This window comes from Canis aureus, chromosome 13 (assembly GCF_053574225.1).
Source record: "Canis aureus isolate CA01 chromosome 13, VMU_Caureus_v.1.0, whole genome shotgun sequence".
Classification (NCBI taxonomy): Eukaryota; Metazoa; Chordata; class Mammalia; order Carnivora; family Canidae; genus Canis; species Canis aureus.
The window spans coordinates 7,928,207-7,949,385 of record NC_135623.1 but is presented as its reverse complement, the minus strand read 5'-3'; the positions used below and the strand labels follow the sequence as shown (position 1 = coordinate 7,949,385).

Sequence of the window (21,179 nt, the reverse complement as noted above, 5' to 3'; positions counted from 1 at the left end):
TGGGAGGGAGGGAAGGAAACAATGAGTGCAAAAAAAAAAAAAAAAAAAAAAGGCAAATGCTTAAGGTGGAATGGACTTGAACAGTGTGAAACACACACCTCCTCCAGTTCCTGGAAGACAAAGATGAGTCAAACAGAAGCTTAATTTCAGAGGCATTCCTCCTCCACTTGTCACACACATTCCCAGACACAGAATCATCCGTCCCTGTGTCACCCAGCATCTAGAGCTACCAGCCACCCCCTCCTTGTAAGTTAAGCTGGAGGCTCAGCTCTGCTCCGGCAGGGGAGCTGAAGGCAAATGGGGCCATGTAGGGATGCTTCCAGTGACCTGAGGGCAGGAGAGTGTAGGGGAAAGGCAGAGAAGGTCGGTATCATGGGGCTCTAATGCAGTAGCTGAAGATCACCCAACCCGCACAGCCCGGAATCTGCAGTTATTTCTAGTTTCCTAGACAACCCTGTCTAAAACAGGTAGAAATCTGAAGTCCATCCCGAAGAATAACACAGGCCCTGGGAATGGGACAAAAGAGGAGAGGCAAGGGGTCAATGCCGTGTGCCACTTCAGGGAATGGGGCCAGCAGGGGACACGAAGGTCTTCTTAATGGGAGCCGAAATCCCATCAAGCTCTGCGCTTCCCATAATCTCGCATTTGTGGCCAAGAGAATGACTCTAATTCTGGGTCACTGGATGGGGATGTGGGTTATACAGCTGCAAGAATTTGTCAAAACGGATCCGTGCATTTTCCTGTATATAAATTAGACGCCAGTAATTCTGGCTCTCCCAATCAATTGATTGTGGGATCTTGGACGAGTCCCTGGGCATTTGGTAGCCCAGGGTTCCCTGTCTGCCAAGCTGAAACCGGAATTTACAATTGTAAGGGCTGATTGTGGTCGGAAATGGGCAGTACATCCAGGTTAAGAAGGGCCATGATCGAAGCGAAGAAGAATTTCTGAATGGGATTAGCTGTCTGCAGAAACCGCCCCCCCTCAAATCATCCATCCTGGAAAAACAAAATTTTGGAAAGAAGTGAAGATGCCATCCTCTACATCACAGTGGAAAACAACTGTTCCCTTTGCAGTACTGCCTGCCCCGTCAGGTCCCCCGAGCTCTTCCGCCTGAGATCCCCCAGTGGCCTCAAGATGGGGGCATGCAGCTTTCTTTCCTTCCTTCCAAACTCCCCTCGCATCTTTGGCATCCAGGTCCTGCAGCAGGAGCAGGACTCTTCTCAGAGGGGCAGGTGAGGGGAGAAATGGTTCACACAGAGGGCCTGCCGTGTGCAGACAGCTGGATGCTGCAAAGACTCAGAGGCCCTCAGATGAGAAAAAAATGAAGATCCAGAAAAGTGGTGGAACTTCTCACTATTTCTGAAGCTCCCCCACCCCCACCCCCACCCCCAAAAGAACAATGAAGCTGCCCATGCCTATCTTTAGGCTGGTCCTCTCGCACTGAAGCGCACCTGCTTGTTCTACAGAAGGCCTCTGATGGGTGACTTTGGGACAGAAGGACTGGATCTACCACAACCAGGCCCCGAAGCATACCTGGTGATTGGTCTGGCTCACCTGCTTCTCTTCTCAGAGGGGCCCTGAGCCATGGTGAGGACCTCTGGTTATACAGAACGGAGCGACTGCCGCCACCAGGACAGAAGGGAACTCACAGAAGATGTCTTGATGGCAGCTACCCAGTGACACAGCTGAGTGGTGGCTGGCCCAGGGAAAAACTCTGGATAAGGAAGACTCTCAAAGGAACATCAGATCCAGACTGCAAATTGCTTTAGCAGCTAAAACAGGCATAAAGATTGAACGACTCGCTCTAATCCAAGGGGTTTATGCTTCGGCACTGGCTGCCTCTGGCTCTCACCCTTGACCCAGCCTATTCATCAGTATTTTGATAAGCAGATTCCCTTCACAGAGCTACTTAATCTGGGTTTCCAGAGAAGTCTTGCAGAGATTAATGAGAGCACTGCACTTCCTGCCGGTGTTTGAGGCTGGAGCAGTTCAACTGCAAAAGTGAAGGGACCTGTCATAAGGCGTACCAACTTTCGCATCACTGGCCTTGACCCCACTAGGGGTTAACTCAGGCATCTTTTCCATTTTGATACTCGGATCTCTCTCTCTCTCTCTCTTTTTAAATCCACTTTCTCCTCAGTATCCAGGAAATTTAAAGCCCTTGCCTATATCCTCCTTGATGCCAGCTTTTAGTCAGAGCCTGAACAGCATCTGGAGCTAAACACAGATTAGGGGCACAGGGCTAGGAATTACAGGCACAGACAGGAGGCCTGGCACTGCCAAGGGGCACCACCAGTGAGCCAGACCTGCATGCAGCCCTCCTGTTAAATGCCCTCTGCCTATAAGCCTTTAGGTGGTGGTGGGAGGGGAAGCTGGGGACTGGGCTCCCCAATCCTGAGGCTCATGGAGGCACAACCAGCACCTGCCACCCGGCCCCTGCCCTCAAAGGATGCTCCACAGAGTTGCCACCTCCCTCACTGCAGGGATGAGCTCTGGTCTCAGCCTTCTCTTGTCTTCCAACTGTTAAAGAGGGGCAGCTCTGCATGTTGCCGCCCCCTGTTAGGAATGACCTGGGGGGGCAGCCCGAGTGGCTCAGCGGTTTGGTGCAGCCTTCAGCCCAGGGCGTGATCCTGGGGACCCGGGATCAGGTCCCACATTGGGCTCCCTGCATGGAGCCTGCTTCTCCCTCTCCCGGTGTCTCTGCCTCTCTCTGTGTGTCTCTTATGAACAAATAAATAAATACATCTTAAAAAAAAAAAAAAAAAAAAAAAGGAATGACCTGGGGAAACTGTCTGCATTATACCCTGGAGAGATGGGAATTATCTTATAGCAAAGTAAGACATGACCAGGGCACTTGGGATTTGAATTCAGTTTGTCAATTATTGGTTAGGAGTAAAATCAGGTTTAGTAAAATCAGGTAGGGCCCGTACATTTGCTGTAAGAAAAAGACACAAGAATTAAAATGTACAGCTATGGCAAGAAGGAGGATGAGCAGTGGCAGCAGTTTCATCTATGGCTAGTACCCAGGTTAACACCATATGTCTCTTACAGGTACTTCAGGATTTGGAAACAAAACAAAAAACAAACTAAAAACCAAAAAACATAACCTGGAGCTTCGAGTTCCCAAACAGGCCCAAAGGAGTTGACCAGTCAACTAACAAGGCTCTTATGATGGAAAAGAACGTCAGAATCGGAGCCCCTCTGTCCCTTATCTCCCCTCCTGTGACTGCAACTGGTGTCCTAGCCCTGGCTCTCCAAGGACAGAGAGGGATAACCACCCCGCCGAGCTGAAGTTCACCATTGGAGGCAGATCCGGGCTGACATTCTAGGAATCTTCAGTGCCCTTGACACAGGCAGTTCTCAAAGTGTGGGGTGCAGGGGCCCTCAGTCTGTGGGCTCAGCACGGGGGGATGGACATGTCTGTAGGGTGGGGGCCGGGCCCAACCCCTCTGCCCCACTGCTCCCAGAGCCTGGGTCTTCACTTACCCCAGGGATGGGGACAGAGTGGAAACCCCTGGTGCCACTGCACTGGCAAAAGTAGATGCCAAGGCCCTTGTCCTTCAGCCAGAGCTGGAAGCCAAAGAGGTCAGGCTGACCTGCAGCTCGGAGTCAACCCCAGGCTGGCCACTGCCTGGCCTGCCTCCTGGCCTCCCTCTGGAGCCAGCCTACTCTCCGTGGCAGGCTACTTGCCAAGGATTCACAGTGAACTTGGCTGCTCCCTGTGGGATTTCCTGGGTCTGGACCCAGAACTGGCCTGGCGAGCCTGGACCAGAAGGTCAAATATGTTCGACAAGGTGACCCCTGCCTGCTACCTCTTCCTTCTTGCCCTCCTCCTTGGCTACCTTCCCTTCTCCAACTCAGTCTTCTCCTGGATCGGTTTCTCCCTGACCTTGGCTGATCTCTGGCATACTGGGTGTTTTTCCAAGGAGCACAGCTGGCCCATCAGGCCTTCAGAGGACATGAGGCTAGTCTGTTCCCCCAGCAAACCACCCCGTTCAGTCAGCAGTGTCAGAGCACGGTCCCTGAGACGCTAAAGGCTGTTCACAGGTCACTGAAGAGCTAGACAAGACTCTCAATGTCCCAACTCACCATACACAACCTGCCTTAAACCCAGACTCTGTCTCAAGGGTGCTCGATGCCAGGGCACCCATAACAGAAAGGGCAACCTCTGAGTATTTCAGGCACAATAGGCAAAACCATCATCTTTGAAGTGTATAAAATCCATGATTCTCTCATCCTCCAGGACCCTCCCCCCAGGCACCATGATGGGAGCCAGGGCAGGCCCTTCCAATCATCCAGGTGGTAACTGGCTACGGAGGACCGTCCCTCCTAGACAGGGGTGCTCGGCAGGGACTCCAGGAAGTGTGCTGTCCCGCACCAGGTATCCACCTGGGGCACAATCTTCCAGAGAGTGGCACAAAGTGGGGTGGATGGGGTGGCCTCATCTTGGTCCCAGTTTCTCTAAGCCATCATCTGCCTACTGCAAGCTTTCCCTATAAAGAGCCAGAGAGGAACTATTTTAGGCTCTGGAAGGTCACATATGTCTCTGTTGTATATTCTAGTTTGCTTTGACCTTTTTTTTTTTCTCTCTTTTACAAACATTTGGAAACATAAGAACCATTCTTAACTTGAGGGGTTGGGCAAAAACAGGTGGCAGGCAGATCTGGCTCACAGGCTGGCTGCAGTTTCAGACTCTCCAGCATAAAGAAAGAAACTGCAGCATTTTTTATTACCCCCCCCCCAACCAAGCAGCCCCTTGCCACCTCCCTCCCTGCCCTGACTCCTTCAGAGCCTCCCCCAGGCCCAAGGACTGCCCCTGACAGGCTCTAGCTGCACTCAGCCTCAGGGCAGGCCCCTGCTTCCCTTGGGATGGCCCATCTACACCATGCATTTCATTTCTTTCAGCGTGTATGCACATGGTGAGCCATTCTGTCTTCCTTGTGCCTAACGTGAGATGCCCAAGGTCCAGATGGCCCCACTCCCACCATGACATCTCATCTGACCGTACTCATGCAGCCATACCACCCATGTCCCCGCCAGGGGCACACCAATTGGTCAGTGGCCTACCTTGGGTTCCTCCCACCCTGTCACCTATGCAGTACAGGGCAGGCCGACCAAGGCCATGGCAAATCCCATCAGTCTCACCTCAAAGCACAGCCAGGACCCAGTCACCTCCCACCCCTCCACTGCTGTCACCCAGGCCACACGTCTCCGTGGACCGCTGCCACAGCCCCTCATCAAGCCTCCCTGCTTCCATCTCTGCCTTCTCCCTCTCCTTTGCCCAAAGGCCCCAGAGGCTGCCCAGCGCATGCAAAGTGGAAGCCAATGTCTCTAAACAGTAAAACAAATCCAGCATCAAGATGCTTCCTTTGGCCCAGTAAACCCCACCCCCCGCCCCCAGGGTCTGTGCTGGCCACTTGCCAGGCTCCCCTCCCACCTCTCTATCCTGGCTGATGCTCTAACTCTAGCCACACTGGCCTCTTTCCTTTGCCCAGCTCTCTTTGTCCCCTTAGCCCTGATCACCAATAGTTGATGCGATTTTTCATGGGTTCTTTTTTTCTTTTGGTCTTGTTTTTGGTTTTTCTCACTAGAATATAATAAGCTCCATCAGATGGCGGTTTGACTTCTCCAATGTTCAGCACAGAGTAAGTGCCCTGCAGATGCACAGATATCTAGAATACACAGGGAGAGGGTCCCCTGCTGACTGGTGAGAGATGGCAGCATTGCAGGGACAGGCTGTCCATTTGCACTGGGATACCTTTATGCAAAGAAACATCTCGCTCTTAAGCCCCCTCGGGTGGCCAGATGGACTAGCAAACAATGAAAAAAGATATACCTCTGAAGCCAACAGTCTCAAGTTGTTTATACTCAACCCTAGAGCATCCTCAGATTTCAGCCAAACTAACCAATTACCGATGGGGAGGCAGCGGGGGGGGGGGGGGGGGGGGGGGAAGGGATTGCTCTAAAGGTTTAGAACATCCCTGCTCATGGCTCTTTGGCGCTCACCCCAAGCCCCTCCACAGGCACAGAGGGAGGGAAAGGGGGAAAAAGCTTGGTCTTCAGCAACAGGTCTGGGTTTCAAATCCTAGTGATGCCTTTACAAGCAGACTGATTCTGGGCACGGTACCAAGTGCTCTACACCTCAGCTTCCTCGTCTGTCAAATGGAGATGCTAATACTTATTCTCTAAGGTTGATGAAAGGCCTATGTGAATTATTAAAAAAAAAAAAAGAAAAAGAAAAACAGCTCTCAGCCTAATGACTCCATAAACACTAACATCTCCCCTTTAGTAAAGAGAAGCTAAAATTCAGAATATCAGGTGACTTGCCTGAGGCCCGAGGGCTTGCTCCACAGAAAGATGGGGCTCAAACCGGTGGTGTACATTTTTCCTAGCATCCAGCCTCCCGTCTGTTTACATTCCACACGTTCCACGCTGCTTACGTCGGGAGGATGGAAGCAAGTGTTGGCCCTCCATCAACCTGCTTGTTGAAGACCTTGGAACAGGGCCTTCTGGCTTCACTACATGACACCACATTGGGTGGGGGGAAGGGTCACATCTCAACATTGAGAAATCTGATTGTCCCAAGGGATCAAAAAGCTAAAAGAACTCAGCTGCCCCGGTTGCTAATTGTCCCTAAGATATACAAATGGAAGGGGACTGCTTCCCTTTTTCCAACAGAGGAAGAGAAACCACCCTCAGTATGAGTGGGGTGAGCCAGGGAACCCCAAGACCAGCATCCCCCACGCAAACAGCAGAACCCAACCCAAGCATCCCCGAGATCCAATGCCAAAGCACAAAAGCCACATTCAACCCAAAAGCTTCCACAGAAAGGAACAGTCTTTCATGCACAAGTAATGTTCTTTATGCAGCTCATGCATTCAGTAATCCTATCCATGGAGCAAGTTTTTGTACAAAGTGCTCTCTCCGTTAGCTTTCATCATCAAGTCGAAAATGTGTTCCTCCTGGAGGAAAAAAAAAACAGACCTCAGACATTATAAAAATGTAAATTATTAAGGAACAAACCTTTTAGGTGACACATTTAGAGGACAAATAACAAGGAGACAGCCCAAACAGTGTCTAAACAGATTTGAAAAGAAACAGAATGTGAATGTGTGTGGCCGCAAGAGGAAAAAGCTTCTCTCGGGATGTGAGTCCAAGTCAAGGACCTGAGGTCATTGGTGGCCCAAACTCAGAGCCCCTGCTGCTCGGAGAAGGGGGGTGCTGCAGTCCTGATGATCACTGGCCATCCTGCCACCCTCACCTGGCTGAGCCTGCTCTCACCTCAGACCTCAGCCAAAATGTCCCTTCTTCAAAGAATGACTGGGCCGGCCTGCCTGCCTTCCTTCCTTTCTTCCTTCTTTGACTCATTCACTCAACAATGATTACTGAGCTCCCACAATGGGTCAATGTCTCCTTATTACTGTCTATTTTCACTTTTTAACTAAATATTTACATGTACAAGACTCTGAGTTACTTTCCCTCTCCCTCCTGAGTTCCATAAAGACAGAGATCATATCTGATTCATTTGTTCGTTCATCCCCAGCACCCGACACAGTCCCTGGGACACCTCAGGTGTTCTGTAAGTATCTGCTGAACGGATATACAAACGTGTCAGTCAAAGCATTTAAAAACTCCACTCACATTCCAAAATTTCAAAATATACCCTGCTGTCTACCTCACACAGCTGTAATATGATGTCACAATCAACAAGACTTCTAAATTTCATAAAGGAGACTTATTGGGCAGCTGGGTAGCTCAGTGGTTGAGCATCTGCCTTTGGCTCAGGTTGTGATCCCAGGGCCCTGGGATTGAGTCCCACATCGGGCTCACCACAGGGAGCCTGTTTCTCCCTCTGCCTGTGTCTCTGCCTCTCATGAATAAATAAATAAAATATTTTTAAAACAATTAAAATAGGGACATGTGGGTGGCTCAGCGGTTAAGCATTTGCCTTTGGCTCAGGTTATGATCTTGGAGTCCTGGGATCAAGTCCCACATCAGGCTCCCTGCATGGAGCCTGCTTTTCCCTCTGCCTGTGTCTCTGCCTCTCTCTCCGTGTCTCTCATGAGTAAATAAATAAAATCTTTAAAAAATAAACATAAAGGAGATTTATTAATTCATTTATAAATTTATTAATAAAGGAAAACACTAAGATGTCAGGCAAAAAGCCGAAAGTTCCTTTCCCCAGAGGCAGCTCTACGGTACAGATAGAGAACAGGCCTGTGGGTGTGTTCTCCTGGGATTGGCAGAAGGGGTAAGGGGTACTGGTTAAGAGCCAGGCGGATGAAGACAGATTGCCTGGCTTAGGGTCTTGACCCCACCAGGAGTCAGTGCGAGCTGTGCGACTCTGGGCAAGCTACTTAACCTCTCTGTCCTCCAGTTTTCAAAGCTGCAAACTGGGAATAATAAGAATAGTAACTAGGGGAGGTGGCTGGGGCAGAGGGGAGGGAATGGGGGAAACAGGGACAGAGATTAAGGATGCACCTGTCACAATGAGCACCGGGTGATGCATGGAAGTGGAATCACTATATCATAATATTACACTGGATGTTAACTGGGATTGGAATAAAAACTTAAAAAAAAGAATATTAACTTCAGATGATCACATGTATAATTAAATGAGTTTGTACATATGAACAACTCAGAACAGGGCCTTGCACACGCTCAGGATGATTTGCCCACCTCAAGCATCTGTACGCGTGTTGCTGTACGTGTGTCGGCACTCCCATAACTGAATTCCACAGACTGGGGGCTTACACAGTAGACACTGATTTTCTCACAGTTCTAGAGGCTGCCACTCTGGTATTGAGGTGCAGGCAGGTTCGGTTTCTCCTGAGACCTCCCTCCTCGGCTTGCAGATGGCCACCGCTCACGGTGTCTGTCCTCACATGGCCTTTCCTCTGTGCGTGCATCCCGGGTACTGCCTCCCTTTCTCACAAACACACCAACCCTCTGGCATGAGGGCTCCACCTTTATGACCTCATTTGACTTCAGCTACCTCTTCCAAGGCCCAACCTCTGCATCCAGCCACAGTGGAGGGTAGGGTACCAACCTCCGCCTCGGAGGTGGAGGAGGGACAAGGATGCTTTAGCCACGAAGGAGTGACGGTTACCTTACCCACCTGCAATTAAGAGCTGGACCAAACGACCCGTCGAGGCTTCCCCGGGCCTAGAGTCTAAGATTTGATTTCACACATCCCACGGTGCCCAACGTGGTGACAAGCACACGTTTAAAGCCTAGAAAATGCTCACTTGATTACTCTATAAGAAATAAGGCCGAGCAAAGTGTCTACATTCCAAAGTCTACACATCTTACTGTTCAGCATAGGTACCAAGCCCCAGGAGAACGGATGGCAAAAGTGAGGAGGAGTCGCTTGATGACACGGAAAGTGACAATTACCGCTGAGACCCCCCTCACATTAAGTGGACAATGAAAAAGTGGACGCAGAGTCCTCCCGATAACAAATCAGATGATGAATGCGCTTCCCCAGAGGCCAGGGGCAGGCCGATCTGCGCAAATGCCCAGAGAGTGGGGCCACTGCACTGTCTCTGCGACATGCTATTCCAGAGCGTGTATTTGTATCTGACAACGAAATCAATAAAATGATGGTCTTATCAACAACTTCGCAGAGAGCTTCAACGGGCTGCTGGTAACAGACAAGGGGACTACTTCAAGGAGCCCAGAACCCTCTACGGCGAATAAGCCAAAAACTGGCAAATCGAGGAGTCCAGGCTGTCCACAAGCAAATCCCTCTGTGCTACCTTTTTTAGAGAAAACTTTTATGTTCCATTTATTAGGTTCCTTCATAAAAATCGACTTTCCTGAAGTGTAAGTTATATGTATTAACACACACACATTTCAGAGGAACAGTTGGGTATTGTATATACCCAGGTAACCATTACCCCCGAATCAAGACAGAAATTTCTGTAACGCCAGAATGTTCCCTTATACCTCCTCCTCCTGGTGCACCCCTGGTCCTACATCCCCCAACCCCATCACAGGGCAGTAGGTTAGTCTTGACGATTCTAGGATTTATATAAGCATGCAGTGTGCACTTCTACATCTGGCTTCTCTCCACGTAACATGCAGAGAACTCACACCCACCCAACACCGCCTGTATCTGCCACATGCTCCTTTTTATTACTGAGTTGTATTCCGGAATGCAAGTATTGGGCCGCAAGTCATTTATACGTGCCCTAGTTGATGGGTACTTGGGTTTGCATTCATTCCAGTTTGGGACTATTACAAATAAAGCTGTTGTGAATATCCGTGTACCCACCAATCTTTTTGCCAGTATAAATGTTCATTTCTCTCGGTAAACGTTTAGAAGTAAATTTGCTGCGTCATGTGCATGTATGTTTAGCTTCGTAAGAAAATACCAAACTTATCCTAGGTAATAGAAGTCATCAATATAGACTCCCTCTCAAAGTGCTTATTAGAGAGATTTTTAAAATAAGAAAGGAGGGCAGCCCAGGTGGCTCAGTGGTTTAGCACCTGCCTTCGGCCCAGGGCATGATCCTGGAGTCCCGGGATCGAGTCCCACATCGGGCTCCCTGCATGGAGCCTGCTTCTCCCTCTGCCTGTGTCTCTGCCTCTCTCTGTGTGTCTCTCATGAATAAATAAATAAAATCTTTAAAAAGAAAATAAGAAAGGAAAGCAGAGTAGGGAAGGAGGCACATGTATCCAGAAACACGTTGGGGCTGCTTTGATGAGGGAGCCAGCAGGTGCTCCCCGGCCCAGGGTCCTATCAGGACAGGTCCAGCTGGCTACCTCCCCTGTGTCCACGTCACCCGGGGAAAAGGTCACCTTTGTCCCACCTCAGAGGAGGTGTGCCCTCCCCTCAGTGGTACTCTGCTCACTCTGTCTTTGGGGGCAGTGCTGATTGGCCCATCACCCGCAGACTTCTCTAGAAGAGCCTGGACTTGGAGGGGCCTCAGATCCAGGGGACAGGGCCCTGGATCTATGGCAGCATCAGGGCCATGGAGCCCTTCCCTTGGCCTATGGGGTGGGGGGGGCATCTCCCTCTCTCCCCTCTGAGAGGAGCCAGGCAAGGCTCATGGTAGCGACTCCAGCACACCCCTCTGCCTGTCGGGGGGCGGGAGGGGGGCGGGGGGGAAAGCGTGGGCCACACCTTAGCCAGCCCTGCCCAGAACCCAGCACCTCTCCTCAGAACATGGTGGGGGGGTCCTCACATCCTGTCCTCACCTAGGCCGCGAAACGCCTCATGCGATGTTGTGTTATAAAAACACTACCAGGATGACACACACCTACATTGTTTCAGGGCTGTTCATTCTTTTATACAAGATAACTTCCTAAGACATCAAATTGAAATTTTATGAATTTCGATTTTCTGTATTCTCACTGACATATATTTCACAAGGGCCTTATCTTGTTTTCTGAAAGGCAATAAACTCCCCTGAAAATCCTTCCAGAATTCCCCATCACCTTCAGAATGGAAGAAAGGAGGGGAAGAGGACAAAGAGAAGAAGGGGGACTGTGATTTCTCAAAGACAGGGAATCTCAGGACTCAGAAGCCTTACAGGGGTTCAGGAGTCTGGTGCCAAGCGATGAGAGACCAAACTGTGGGGTGCACAGGAAACGAGGAGTCCTCAGAACACAGGGAAGATTCCCAGAGCTTCCAGCCCCAAGCCTTTGGTGGGCCTCACCCCGGGGTCGGGAACCCCATTCCCTCCTCCCCGCCCCTCCACACCTGCCCGGACAGCGATCACCCTATGACCCAGCGCTGCCAGCCTGAGCCTGTGGTGACTCAGGGGACAGCAGACTTTCCCTGGCTTCCCTGAAACCATCCTTTCTTGCCTGCAAAAGCGATCTGGAATATAGTTACTATGCCTCAAAGTTTCCTTATCACAGATATGAGCAGATCACACAAGCCTATTTGTATTTTTTTTTTAATTATTCTCATCCAACTGGGTTTTTAAAGAGTAGTCAAGAGAGGGAAGAGGGAACATATTTATTTGCTGGGATTTCACTTGGGATGTTCATCTGGAGAGGAGAATAAAGGCCTGAAGATTGCCCACCCGTTCCCTTCCACTTAGAGGGTTCGGCTGCTGTTGGGCTTGGCGGGCGAGAACACACGTCCGTCCGTCCGTCCGTCCGTAAAGAGAAGAGCATGCCCCTTGCTCCCCAGGGTGCGTCTGCGAGCCGGGCCTCCTCCGCTGCACGCAGGGCAACGCACACCCGAGACGGGGCGCCCTGGCCGCGATCGCTCCCCTGGGCCTCTGTCTCGGCATCTGGGCAGTGGCAAGGAGGCCAGCGTTCTAGAAGACTCGGACAGGGCCCTCCAGAGGATCCTCTAAGGAAACCAGCTGCAAGGAATCGCAGAGGCCATTCCCTCCGACTACTGATTTTGCCCATGAAAACTCAGAGCCCCAGACGGATTCAGTCAGTGGTTCCCAAATGTGGGTCCACAGGGACAGGAAACTCCTGACCCTCTTCCCCAGCCACCTTTTCCTCTGTCTCTCTCTCTCTGTCTCTGTCTGTCTCTGTCTCTCTGTCTCTCTGTCTCTCTCTCTGTCTCTCTCTCTCTCTCTCTCTCTCTCTCTCTCTCTCTCTCGGCCTTTCCACCTCCACCCAGCTGCTCACACCCAGATCCGGGGATCGCCCTGGTGCAGCCCACTGTGTCCTGTTCCCCACCACATCTGCCCCCACCCCCTGCACCGCCCTCCGCGCAGCGGCTGACCTGGAAGGCCCACAGCAATGGGCACCCTGTGTGCCGTGTCCAGCCAGCAGGGCAGCAGGCACGAGATCACAGGAGCGAGGAGGGAGGTGGAGACGTCAGGGATTCGTGCCCCAGCCCCAGCTCCCCGCCTCCCCGCAGGGGAAAGAGCCTGAATACCAGCCCGGCTTGACCCTCACTGGAGGTTCCCGCTCCCTTCATGGGTTTCATAACGTCCTCCCACCCTCAGCTCCGCTGCCCTGAGCCCCAGCTCCACCCCTGCCTGTGTAAACGGCCCCTCCCGAGTTGTCCTAATATGAGATTGTCTTTCCTGTTCTGACCCTGACTGGGGTAAGCACTGACTCCTGCTACCACTGCCCCTCCACGTCCCCGTCTACCTGCATCCTACCCTCAGCCCCTCTGGCCCCCCCACAGTTGCAAAAGCATCCAGACTGGGCCCTGGCTTTCCTTCTGGCCCCTTCTCATCTGCTCTCCCTGGCTGCAGACAGAGCTAGGCCACGAAATGTAAATCCCATCACGTCACGCCTCTGCTTAAGACCGTGCAATGGTTTCCACTGCACCCCAGTAAAATCAGAGCTCCTTTTCCAGGCACCTCCATACATTCTCAGAGTGGCTGCCCCAGCTGGCCTTCCCACCAACAGTGCACAAGGGCTCCCCTTTCTCCACATCCTTGCCAACACCTATTGTTTCCAGCATTGTTGACTTTAACCATTTTGAACGGTGTGAGGTGGGATCTCCTTGTGGTTTTGATTTGCATTCCCCGGATGATGAGTGATGTTGAGCCTTTTTGTTCGTGTGTCTGTTGGCCATCTGTAGGTCTTCTTTGGAAAAACGTTTCTTCATGTCTTCTGCCTATTTTTTAACTGGATTATTCGTTTTGGGGGTGTTGAGCTTTTTAAGTTCTTTATGTATTTTGGATGCTAACCCTTTATCAGATATGTCATGTGCAAATATCTTCTCTCATTCCGTAGGTTGCCCTTTAGTTCTGTGACTGTTTCGTTTGCTGTGCAGAAGCTTTTTATCTTTTTTTTTTTCTTTTAGAAGCTTTTTATCTTGATGAAGTCCCAATAGTTTATCTTTGCTTTTGTTTCCCTGGCCTCAGGAGACATATCTAGAAAAATGCCGCTACTGCCAAAGTCAAAGAAGTGATTGCCTGTGCTCTCTTCTAGGATTTTTATGGTTTCAGGTCTCACATTTAGGTCTTCCATCCATTTTGAATTTATTTCTGGGTCTGGTATAAGAAAGTGGTCCAGGGATGCCCGGGTGGCTCAGCAGTTTAGCGCCTGCCTTCAGCCCAGGGCATAATCCTGGAGTCCCGGGATCGAGTCCCACAATGGGCTCCCTACAGGGAGCCTGCTTCTCTCTACCTATGTCTGCCCCACCCCCATCTCTCATAAATAAATAAATAAAATCTTTAAGAAAAAAAAGTGGTCCAGCTTCATTCTTCTGCATATTGCCACCCAGTTTTCCCACATGTTAAATCACTACATTATATACCTGAAACTAATATTACACTGTCGATCAACTGGAATTTACATAAAGACTTTTATTTTATTTATTTATTCTTTTTTTTTACATAAAAACTTTTAAAGCATCAAAACTCCTAACCTGGCTCTTGAGAGGGCACCGGAGCTGGGCTGTTCTTTGTAGCCCCCTCTTGGGCCCTGAGCTAGCTGGGGCAGCCACCTGGCCCCCTGCCTTCCTCCTGCCCCCCACCCTTCCTAGTCCTGTACTGACCTCATGTGCACTGGCTGGTTCCTTTGCATCCTCCCCCAACACACACACACACACACACACACACACACACACACACACACACGCTGTCTCCTGGCCTCCTGGGAGAGGCCTTCCTGAGCAGTGCACCTGCTCCCTCCCATTTTTATTCTCTACCCCTGAGCTGAGCTCATATCCTTAACAAATTTGCTATTATACAATTTTGTGTTTGCTTTTTTAAATTATCGTCTCCCCCACTGGAATGCCAGTTCCAACCTAAGTGGGAACTTGGTCTATTTTGTAAACCTGTCCCTTAGCACAGTAGGCACGTTCAAGGCACATTTGCCAAATGAATGACTAGGTGTTTGTTCAGATAACGTTGACAACTTTCCTTTCTCAGGAAGGACCATTCTTTAATCTGAAATTGTGTCCTTCCTTTGTTGGGGGGGGGGCGGTATTCATATTCTCCTTCCTTTCATAAAATTACAGTAAGAGTAAATGGGAGCTGCCAAAATTTTTAGACGGCAACCTTTGGCAGCTCTCCAAACTGTTTTTGAAACTTTGAGTCTATGACAGATATCCCTTGATGCAGCACTTGTTTCCAGGGTCACAGTGTGGAGCCCAAGGGAAGCAAACTGAGTCACAGAGCAGGGGCAGGCTCTGTGGTCAGACAAGAGTTCCAGCCCCAGCTCTGCTGCTTGGTAGCTGAGAAACTCCCAGCAAATGACTTAACCGCTGTGCCTCAGTTTCCCTATCTATAAAATAAGGATAATGCCAGGTTCTACATCAGGGGGGTTTTGTGAGAACTAAATGAATGAATACTGTTAGGTTCTTGGAACAGGGTCCAGCACACATGTTACGCTGAACAAAGGTTAGGGTTCTTACTACTGTTCGTCCTACCAAACCCAGGTCTCCTAAATCCCTGCCCAGGACTCCTTCCTCTTTCAAATGTTATCTCCCAGCATCACCTGGTCACCCCTCCCTCCAAACTTCACTTTGAAGAGTTTCAGCACTTGAAAACTCTCCTCCTCCAGCCAACCACATTTCCTCATAGCCAGGCACCCACCCTGATAAAAGGGATTCATGCTGGATACAAATGTGAGGAAAATATGTCCTTTCCTGATTCTCAGCCAACTCTGATTGGGGGGGGGGGGGCGGTTGTTATCAGATGGTGCTGTGGAGCCTGGAAAATCCTGCAGGTCTAAGGCTCTCCTGGGCTGGAGCCTCTCTGCTCTGTCCTGCAAGGCGCTCAACACCCTCACCCCAGCTCTGCCTTCCTCCTCTGCAGAGAAGATAAGGGGGGAGGTCACCTGCAGAGAGAGGTTCATTTGGTCCTAATGAGCCAAGTGCACACACCATGCTTGCTTCCTAATGCTTCCTATCCTTTTTTGGGTTAATAATTCACTCAGGAGTCTGCCCTAACTTAGGTTCCAGGTAAACTTCCCCCTTCCCCAACGCAGCCAAAACCCCAAGCCCCCACCCAGAAGACAGTGGGGTTAACACCTCAGGAACTCTGATGGGGGGAGCTCCTTCCTGGGGGCGTTCATGTGGCCAACAGAGCAACTGACCCCTCAGGCTGCTCCTGAGGCAGGACAGGCTTTGAAGTCGTGGTATTTCTGTTGGGTCTTGGACAAAGACACCATTCTTCCTCACAGCCCTTCACACCCTGATTCAAGCAATTGTAACTGAACCCTAGTTCCCTTCAACAGAAGCCTTTCTGAAGATGCAGACATTGGACATGTGAACAAATTCTAGCATTTTACTTGGAAAGCCAATTCCACCAAATTCCGTGCTCTAACCCAAGTGGGTGTCACCTTTCTGAGGCTAGAACCATTCTCCCCACACCAGCAACATCATACACCCACACCCCAAAACACCAAGGGATATGGGTCATATAGCACATGGTCCATGTGAAAGGCGATTCATATTATATTACAGTATTCATTTATTTTTATTTTTTTGCACTTCCTTACAGCATTGTGAGATGCTCCAAGCTCATCTTAACTTTTTTTCTGCCCCAGCCTTAGAGAGTCTTGGACTGGAGGATGGTATTAGGCAACCTGGTTTTTGTAACTATCGCTTTGACCTGTTTATTCCATTTAGTAGATGACAATGATTGATCCAGCCATTCTGAATTTTACATTTAGGAATAATGATTTTTCGTGTTAATAAATCATTTTGCAAATTTTCCCTGGGAAAATAAAGTGGATTTTTCTGGGGAGTAGAGTAAGTTTCCAGGAGAAGAATTAATAGGGAAGGCTGGCTCAGTGGTCAAGCGTGCATCTCTTGATCTCAGGGTTGTGGATTTGAGCCCCACGTTGGGTGTAGAGATTACATAAAAATAAAATCTTTTAGGGACGCCTGCGTGGCTCAGTGGTTGAGCGTCTGCCTTTGGCCCAGGACCTCGTGATCCCGAGGTCCTGGGATCGAGTCCTGCATCGGGCTCCTCACAGGGAGCTTGCTTCTCTCCCTGCCTGTGTCTGCCTCTCTCTCTCTCTCTCTCTCTCACTGTCTCATGAATAAATAAATAAGATCTTTAAAAAATAATAACAGTATTAAGTTGATGTTAATAAGGCTAAGAATGAAAGATGGTGAAATATTCAAAGAAATTCTTATCTTTCTGATGTTGCTCACTATCTAGAACCCAGAAACCAAAGCCAATGCATTTTCTGACTCTAGGGTCTACAAAATTATCTGATTCCTAAACTGGTCCTGGAGTCTATTCACAAATAAAGAGCTCTGCTCTAGATGTAGAGAAAGGATGAAAGCATACATTAAAGACAAGAAGCAAAACTAGATTCAGGAACATTCTTACATTTGAGGTTTAAAGAAATATACATACATATATAATTTTACAATTCCCACAAAGCCTAATTTTATTTGTAAAGAACACCAGGGAATCCTAGCAAGTTTCCGTGGAACCGTCCAGCTAAGAGTGGTTTTTAATTAACGGCACATCTAGAAATCCATAAATAGGAATTAAGTACCCCCGAGTTAGCTGACCCTGTGGAGGATTCAGGTCTCTGCAGCCACAGCTCAGGCAATCTGGAAGGCTTCCTCTAAGACCCACGAGGACCCTGCCCCTCCCTACCGATTTTAAGGATGCCCTATTCTGCAGGGCCTCCTCTTCACCCTCTGCAAAACGGTCCTGCTGTGCTTCAATGGAACCAAACCCCTTAAAGCTCAGAAGGAAATAATTTCACAGGGAAAAGGGGGTGAGACTATCTCTTAACAATCACTTCATTAACATCAATCTGGATGTGTGATATTTGGTCATTTTGTGTTCGTTTACAGCCACTTTCACAAGTGATAGCATTTAACTTGATGTTGGGGAGAGGGTGGGAAAGGAAACCAACACACACACACACACACCACAGGACCCAAGTTCACCAAGCAGAGGTGAAAGCAGAACTGGTCTAAGCTGGATACAAAAAAAGACTCACTCTCCCCCCTCCTTCCCTCTCTCCCTTCCTTCCTCTTTCCTTCCTTCCCTCCATCTCCTCCTTGCCCTACCTTCCCTATTCCATCAACAAAGCCAAGTGCCCGCAGGAACACCTCACACTCTCACCTTGCGTCAAAGAACAAGGGGTGGTTTGTGAGAGAAAGCAAGGACGTGGCCCTGCCAAGCTTGGGCCTGTCTCCTTCAGCACCTGCCCAATTTTAATTTTAATTTTTTTAAGATTTTGTTTATTTATTCATGAGAGACACACAGAGAGAGGCAGAGACATAGGCAGAGGGAGAAGCAGGCTCCATGCAGGGAGCCCAATATGGGACTTGATCCCAGGACCCTAGGATCATGACCTGAGCAAAGGCAGATGCTCAACTGCTGAGCCACTCAGGTGTCCCCACTTGCTCAATTTTAAAATTTTACTTCCTAAGTTACCCAGATCTGTAATCCACGAATACAGGCATCTAAGCATTTCTTGAGCCTTTCCTGGAAACCTGGAGATGCAAAAGGCCCAGCCCCTGTTTGCCCTCACATCCTCAGGGAGAAGGCAGCCCAGTGGGACAGAAAGTGTTCCTGGACTCACCTGGGATCCCAGCTGGCCCACACGACATGTGCCTCGTGTCTGGAGCCGCCTAGAGGAGCCCCCCCTCCCGGCACAGTCACCGCTACATCAAGGGCTGCCTCTCCTAAGAGAACAGGATGTGCGACTCGCCACAGGAATCCCAAGCATCCCTTCCCATCACTGGGGCAGATCTCAAGGAAGACACTCCAGCCCTGCAAGACTTGGCCTCCTCTCTACATGTCACACATGCAGATCCCAACTTTCCAAGTTGGGATTACCCTGTTTGTTTCAGGCTGCCTTCTCTTCCCCTCTTCCCGAAGATACCATGAGCTTCTTGAGCGAAGTAGAACGAAACCAGTTCTGCGTTGACATGTTCTGGAACATTCCACAGCACCTCTGAGTCTCAGGATCACAGCATTTCAGGCCAACTTCCCCTGGTTCCTGGGACCCCAGTACCCGGCCCCCTCCCCAGGCTCCCCAGCCCCCCTACACCTGCTCCAATTCTGGTTTCCTTCACCTGGGAAAGTATATACCCGACTTCACATACTTCAGACCCAGGGGCACCGCACTATGAAACCTCTGCTTCTATTTCTTGTACTTGAGGAACATCTGAGCTTTTCATTCATTTTGCAGAAAAGTGAGGGAACTTTGTGGCCCAGGGAGTGACTTGATAAAGGTAAAAGGCAAAGCTAACTCCAGCAGTAAACTGCCCTGCAGCTCTGATTGTGCACCTGGTACAGTTTCAAACGCTTTATACCAAACCCCACCACAGCTCTAGGCTGTAGGTATTATTACCCTCATTTTACAGATAATAAAAGTGAGGCCTGAAGAGGCCCATTAAACTTGCCTAGGGTCGTGACATGAATAAGTGGTAGGGCCGGGGTTTGAACCTAAGTCCTCAGACTCAGTGGAACTGCCCACCAGGAGGGGGACGCTCTCAGCAGGACAACCGAGGCACCTCGGTGCCCCCTTCAATGCAGCACTCACTCTGCGGACCCCCACAAGCCCTGCAGATACACCACACGTGTATACCACGTTCAAGCCCATGTTCACCTGTCACCTTCAGAAAGAAGGTTTGTGGGGACAAGGAGAAGGAGGGGGAGAGGAGACTTCTGCCCTTGAGAGATTCTATTTTAATTTCTAAAAAAGAGAGAGAGAGAGAGAGAGAGAAGAGACTAAACCCTGGATTTCAAGATCAGTTTTCAAGGTCTCCAGACATGAGGAAGTCATCTGAACGGGGAGGCATGACAAGAGTCTGACCTCTGTGCGGCCTCCTAGCTCTCATGGTGCTGGTTGCGGGGTTGCCAGCGAACAGGACAGTGGTGTCCCAGGAGCCAAAATCTCCGTCATCTTGGATCAGGTATTGGTACCAACAGGCTTAATCGGGTTGTGTAAGCAGATTCTCTAGTGCTAACACAGTGGCATTCACCTAATTTTATTGATAACCAAATTAAAACATAAAAGGTCATTACTTCTAGAAGTTCCAATGTAAAACTCAAGAACTCCCTTTGTGATCCTGGCCTAACTTCCCAGAAACACTGAATCACAGCATCCCACGATTTCAGGTCCTCAAACTCAAGCCCCTTTGCAGTAGAGAGCTGACTGCAGCAGGGCCCTGCCAGGGAGGGGCCAGCCCCTAAGGTGGTGACCACGATGCAGGTGGAGAGGCCAACGGCAGCTCACGCACCATCTACTACGGGTCAGGGCCCCTGTGGGGTGCTCTGCACGCTCCATCTTATCTAATCCCCACACCTGCTGTGACAGGTCAGAGCCATCTCAACACCCACTTTAATGAAGAGGAATCCGGTGAGAGAGGCCAAGTACCTGGGTCAAGGCATCCCGGTTGGGATCCGATATGAACCTGGGCCAATCTGATTCCACAACTTCACACTCTTCACCCAGTGCTTGTCTCTTCTTACAAACAAATCTTACAGAAAGCTCTAGAAACAAGGTGTGCTGATCACTCAAAATTCCTGGTAAGTACATATGCAGTCATTTCCAAATCCTCATCTGAAAACTGTCCTAAATGTTCGTGGTCCTCTTTCCTGTCTTAGTAAGTATAGTTTACTAAATATGTCCTAGCTATGTGCCATGCCCATGAGGTCTGATCGTACAGTATTTCAGATATAGATAGAGAAATTGAAGATGACCGTATTAATACAGAAAAGCCCACTGTGTCTGTGTATACATATCATACTTAAGATATATGTACTATATTATATATAACATATATAGGCGACATGTCTTCTTTATAATTTATATTACAATTTAATCTTTTTTATATTTATATCCTATTTATACTGTAATATTTATATTCTTACAATTTATATTACATCTTATTTTTTATAATTTATATATTTTTTAATACTCCACTTTCAGAACACACCCTGGTTAGGGGTATTTAAAAAATAAGAGCTAAGAAAATTTATTATTTGTCTTTTTCTTGTACAGCTTCAGTTAAACTATTTTGGTTGACAGGTAGACATTTTACTGGAGTGAACCAGACCCGTTACAGCCCGCCCACGATGTATTTAGAGAGATGTATAAGGGATGTGCTAAGAAACAGGAAGAGGAGCAAATGAAAACTTAAAAGCAAGAAAACTGAGCACAGACACTAAAATGACTAGCCCCTAACCCTAAGGAAAGTCCAGTTTCCCGTAAGGGGCACTCAATATATTTTTACCTTGTGGCTCAATGTTTTTGCAGACATGTTAAATCATAAAAATCCAAGAAACCAGATCTCACCCCCAAACCACACAAT

General features: G+C 49.2%; 1 protein-coding gene across 7 annotated transcripts in view; it reads right to left on the bottom strand.

The window, feature by feature from the left end:
* The window catches only part of HIVEP3 (HIVEP zinc finger 3), a 457,232-nt gene that overhangs the window by 314,577 nt on the left and 121,476 nt on the right, over positions 1-21,179 (bottom strand). The window contains exon 1 of one of the 7 annotated variants that reach the window (XM_077844486.1): positions 8,681-8,955. The exons of the other annotated variants lie outside the window; for them this stretch is intronic. The gene's annotated coding sequence lies outside the window, so the exon portion shown is untranslated. Of the gene's footprint in view, positions 1-8,680; positions 8,956-21,179 lie in introns of those variants that run through there. 7 annotated transcript variants of the gene reach the window in all.